Genomic DNA, 6,368 nt, shown 5'->3' on the forward strand with positions numbered 1-6,368 from the left:
TATTCCATCAAAGGCTTGTAGTCCTAACAGAAACTGAAATATACATTCTTAGCTGGTTATTCTTGCGGACTACCTTTTATCCGTCAAGGTATGTTAGCTTTCAGCCTAATAATTATATGTTCTCTTCACTTGAAACTTAAATTTAAAAATATCTAAAGATTTACCTTTGGTTAAAACCTCAGAGAGGCTATTCCATCAAAGGCTGATAGTCCTTACAGAAACTGAAATGCACATTCTTAACTGGCTATAATAGCGGACCACCTTTAATCAGTCAAGGTTTGTTAGCTTAATTTCAGCCTTATAATTACATGTTCTCTTTAGAGAATTTATTATCCATACCACAAAACTGAACTTGAGTTTATGTGATTTCGGAATATTGGTCAATTCAAAGGATGATGTTTTTATTGCCACGAGAAATTCTGCGAAATGATCCCGTTTATATGCCACAAAAGGCTCTTCGTCTTTCGCCGCCATTTTTATTTCTGTCCAGTTCCCTTGCTTTAGCTAATAAACGAACTGGTTAAAGACTAAGAAATAACAACATGGTGGACAGTGAATTCGTTTCCATGTGATGGACTTATCTCGGCGTTAAATGAAAGCTTTAATGAAATTCTTCCAGCGATTTTATTACGATCAAATTGGCAAAAAATGTTCCATCCTGCTTCGTGGAGAAATTTCAAAGCTATAGACATCTCAATTCCTTTTTTGTTTCTATCTTTTGTTGATAACATGTTTTTTACAGATTAACTACAATAATTAAAACCTATGTGTGCAATTCATTGTATTATAAACGTGAAGGATCGTCGTTTATGACCAGCGAATTAGGGTTTTTAAATGGTCTCTATTCTCCAGAACTAACAGCTGCAAGTCTTGCAAAATTCCGACACAATCTCGCTCTAAGTTTCGAGCACAGCCCGGGTTGCGAAAAGTTCGAATCACGAAATTTCAAGAATATTTCATACTTGTTATCTACCTGCCAAGAGAAGTTGATGGAAGAGTTATTGAATCCATTTTTAGATGAAAATCGAATCTGAGTCTCGTAGAGATAGTCGCTCTTCATATATCTCTCCGTCTTTTACTTTGGCTAGTTTTAGTTGCTCACCGTTCGGCGTTACAGTCAACGTGTTCGCTAATATCTAGTGGTTTCCCAATGACTGTCATAAAACCTAAAACAAAAGTAACAACTCTGGCTAATGGTCAACAAACGCAAAAAAACACGATGAACCAATCCGATTTCAAAGCATTAAAACTGACACCGGCGCGAAAAGCAAGCCGGGAAACGTGTGCGATCAACTGAAGGCAGGTTTTGGTTTTGCTTCTTATTGGTTGAGAAAGTGGCGCGAGTCTGGTAACCAATCAGACAGCGCTGTAACGCAAAATCAAAGCGAACGCGAAGTTATTTTCGACAGGCAATTTAAAACTGGTCTAAATACTGATAGCCAGTTATTACTGCGTAATGTACAAGGTATCAGCTGTGTCACTCAAAGTGATAAGTAAAAATATTCAGGTTTGTCTCGGTTTGTCCCTGTGTTAAGTTTGTTGTTGGTTTTCGTCCCTGTTCCCAGGCTTTTGCTTCGGGTATTCCGGTTTTCCGAAGCACACAGTCTCCTTTGGACAAGTTCCTGGGGAGCCCGTTAGAGCCCTTGGTTAACGATCCTTACATCCTCGTTTCCAGTTTCCCTTTCTCCTGTTGCTGGGTGACCCGGTCAGTTCGAGGATTTGCTTGTGAAAGACGATTACGGTTCAAAGCTGTGGGCTCAGAGCTTATCACGCGTGTTCGGCTTGCAAAACATGGGAGGAGGATAAAGACTTCACGCCTGATTTCCCTCATTCTCCAACAGTATAAAATTGGGTTTAACAACGAGTTGAGACAACCAATTTCAGCCGCAATATTAAATGCCAAGGACGGGTTTAAATTTTCTTTTGATGTGGAAACTGCAACGCAAACAACGATAAAATACGGAAGGTAGCAACAAAGCAAAAGGCAAAATATTAGCATGATTGTGTTGAGTGATTTCTTGTATCGATCAGCATTCAGATGATTTCTTATTCGGCCCTGTCGTTGTGGCACTGAGATAACAGGTTGTGGGTTGATTTGTTGCTGATGATGCCGTATCCCAATATACGTTCTGATGGATGTCACTGAAGTTAGGACAACACAGCAAAAAATAATAATAGAACTTATAACCCTGGCTATTCTTTCATGTAAAAGCCAGGAGAAAGGCCAGAGAACTCCAAGTATCCAACATGGTGCAAGTCGTAACAAAACTGTTTTGAGAGTGATAACTTGGCGGTACCATACTCTAAGTTTAAACGCACGAAATCTGTCAAAAGCGATTACCGTTATCGTCAGGAAAGATACAGACGCCAAACAGAAGCCAACGATGGCATAAGGAGTTCGGACCTTGCAAAATAGATCAATGTCGTTGAACACCACTGCAAAACAGCACACCGCAAATAATGGTTCAACAAAGAGACCAACTCCTAAATCCGTCAAAGCCAAACTATAAAATAGTGCTTTGATAGGGGAATACAATGAACGACATTTTCGGAGGGCATGCAACATCAGACAGTTACCAAAGACGGTAAAGATTGCTAATGCAATATTTGTGATGCCAAGAACTGTGTATGCAACTGAACTTGTAGATACTTCGCGCAAATAGGGAAATTCTATGAGACAAAACATTTCTGGTGGCAGCTGACGGGTTGATCCTTTCTTTAAGGACGAAGTGGACTGTGCCTCGGGTCTGTTTTTGGAAATACTGTATTGTACCTGTGCAGATAATGATGAAAAAATTAACAAGCAACTTTTTGTTGTTATTTTATAGAAAAACTGTAATTACGCACCAGCTAACCGCCCAGTACAGCGGCGCACTCATACTCACCGCCTTCCCACCCCCCGCTCAAGAAACAAACACACAAATATTGATTATTTTTAGTTCTCAGGGCCCGGTCGTAAAAAAATAATTTTGAGGTATTTTAGTAAAATGAGAAGTCTGGCACGGACACGAAAGTTTACATGAAGGTTGTGTGACTCGATTTTAATGAATTCCGACAACTGATTCTTGAGATGATTTTTTTTAAGCCAACGAGTGATTGTAACTCAAAATTGCAGCTAAATGTTTCAATTTTGCAGGAAAACTCATCCAGTACGTTCATCACAACATTTGTTGTTCGAAAGAGATATTCCTGTTCGAATTCCCCAATTCCCGGGCAGGAAGCAGAATTTTTTAGCGCCATTATGTTGACACTAGGCGCACCTGGTTATATTTAATTAAGCATATCCTTACTTTCGAGAAAAGATGTAAAAAGAACAATACAAAAACGAGAAACTCATTCTGTTTCCTGGGTTCAGTTGCCTTCAATAGTTTTCAAAATTGTATAGTCGACTAGCAACACAATTTCTCAAGTATTAGTTTATACCTGTGCAAAACTTCAGCATATTTTTTTTCAAATCCCTTAATACAACTAACACGTAACATAAAATTGAAGGAAAAATTTTCTGCCATGCGGTATCTTTTCCCCTTATGAAGGTCGATTGAGAACCAAAAGTTAATTAATGCTTGGTCGATTTGTCCCTATGGTGAAGCCACTCACAATAACCACAGCTTGTAGCAAAGGCTTCAAACACCGTAGTAGTTTAAACAGCTTCATGAGCAAAGCAAAAGTTTATCCCCGCTTTAGATTTCAAACTCTATCGAGCCACGCAAATCTATTTACTGGAAATTAATCAAACTTAAGTTCAAAAAAATGCTTTCTTAACACCATACCTTAACGACAAGGAGACAGTCCTGTGAAAAGGTCTGAAGAAACGCGTCATTAAAGCAGACAACGAGAAATATATAGCATTTGCTAGTTTAAGTAGTCTGGGGTTTTTTCAGTGTAATATCAGGTGCATCTGCACTGTCATAAGCTGAGTCACGTTCAGCCTAATTACACCATTTGCTGCAAATGATGTTTTGCGTGATTACGGGTTATGAAAGGTACAATTAACAACCATTGGGCAGAAGCTTCTGGCACAAAACAAAAGTCTTGGCTCTCACCTCAGAGGCCTCTCGGTGTGGGTTTTTTTTAATTGGTTATTTACAATTTTCGTACATCTGCCACTAACATCCATACTCGGCAAACCGTTGCATTTAATAAATGGTATTTGGCTGATATACACTGTAGACTAGGCTAATTATGAACGCAAAATAACTCTTAAAAGTTTGATTTAACTAGGAGGCGGATCGTTTTCCCAAAGTGCCATGACGACGAAACTTTTAAATGAAGCTGGATATAAGCCAAGAAACTAATCTCACTTAAGCGTAGGAGGTGATTTCCGAATTACGTTCTCTTTTCTCCAGGCAACCAATAAGAGCTACTGACCATAAATATCAAATATCCCACGGCAGATGGGAAATTTCAGATTTCATTCTATTTTACCCAAATGTCCCGTTTGGTGAACTATTTTCAAAAATCACAATGAAAAGTTCTGCCGCTCTCGGCTTTCGTTTTTCGCTTCATCTCCCGAAAAAGAAAAACGAGAAAATCGTGCATCTTTCGCAAACTCGCACACAGCAATGAGAACTACTCCCGTTTTTCTACACTAGGTGCAAGTCTTTCTATTATATCTCGTAAGGTGTAAAAATGGTGTCGCAATTCCAGTAACCTAAAATTAACATTTATATTCAGTTCTCAACGACATTTTTCGAAGGCAGATATTTCATATTTCAGTTCCATTACAATACCACTTTATTATTCAAATTTCGAAGGTAATAAAATAACTTTATTATCTCACATTAAAGTTCGTTCGTTTGTTCGCGTTCGTTCGTTCGTTCGTTCGTTCATTCATTCATTCATTCGTTTAGGACTGATTTCTTGCCGGCTATATATATCAAAAAATATATATTTCAAAAGATAGGTGGCTTATCTTGAAGACATCTTCTAGCTTTCTGTGTCGATTTACACAGTTGAAACACAACACAACGTAGATAGAGATAGTCACTATTAACCATCTTTTTACTTTGGCCAGTTTTAGTTGCTCACCATTCGGCGTTACATTCAGCATTGTCGCTTACACTTATGGAGCGGTTTTTTATTGACTGTCATTAAACCAAATCAAAAGTAATAACTCTGGCGAAATCCAACAGACACAAAAAAACACGATGAACCAATAAGATTTCGAAGCATTAATACTGTCACCGGCGCCAAAAGCAAGAAAACGCGTTCGATCAAGGCACGAGTGGGTTTGGTTTTGCTTCTCATTGATTGAGGAAGTGGCGCGAGTTTGCTTATCAGTTAGAGAGCACAGTAACGCAAAATCAAAGCAACTGCGAAGCAACTGAAAACTGCTTTAAGTACTGACAGCATTATCACTCGAGATGAAAAGTGTTCAGTTTGGTCTTGGTTTTATTTATAAGAAAGGATGACACTACATATATTATTGGTATGAAAAAAACATCCAAGCTGTTAAAAAACAGTTGTAAGGGGAGTAGAGATGGCACAGTGGTGAGAGCACTCGCTTCCCACCAATTCGGCCCGGGCTCGATTTCCGGAGTTGACATCATATGTGGAATGAGTTTGTTGTTGGTTCTTGTCCCTGCTCCGAGGGTTTGAATCCGGGTACTCCAGTTCTTATCCCTCTACAAAAACCAACTCTTCCAATTCCAATTCGACCTGCAACACACAGTCACCTTCGAACGAGTTCCTAGAGAGCTCTCTGGTGCTCAGTGGGTAAACAAATTTACCAGCGCATTACACGACAGCGCATTGTAAGCGCATTACACGACAGTGAACCTATGGATCAGTCAATGATCCCTTACAACCTGGTTTCCAGCCCCCTCTCTTCTATTCATGTGATGAACTCGTCAGTTCAATGCTTTAATGATGCTTCGATAATAACTTCTCCTTCACATAGCACAGACTAGAGATTACAATGGGATGCTGAAGCAGAGGCTAAAAGGCACAGGTCGTCAAGCGAAGAAAACAAAGCGATGTTACAAGATGTGCGGGTAGATCACAATTCCAAAGATAAATACCAATTACAAACATAACAAAAACCAATTAATGTAACAAATTAAAGCCAATTAAGTTTAACCCCAGAATAAATTCAGTTAAAAGCTAAGTTTAATTTCATTTACAACCTATTATAACAAACTTTATATACAACAAAAACTTTATGTAACAACGTATTATAACAATTGATTAGTTTTATGATATTATTAAGGATAAACGTCAACGATTTGTATAACAAAAGGTTAAGTTCAACCAAACATTAGTGCAGGCCAAGTAATTTATTGGTTTTATTTTAAATAGAAGTAAAAACGTTAAATAAGACTAATGGTATAAAATTCACAATTATTGGAAATACTTCCAAGGGTTTTGTT

Source organism: Pavona decussata, unplaced genomic scaffold (assembly GCF_977016875.1).
Source record: "Pavona decussata unplaced genomic scaffold, jaPavDecu1.1 SCAFFOLD_234, whole genome shotgun sequence".
Taxonomy (NCBI): Eukaryota; Metazoa; Cnidaria; class Anthozoa; order Scleractinia; family Agariciidae; genus Pavona; species Pavona decussata.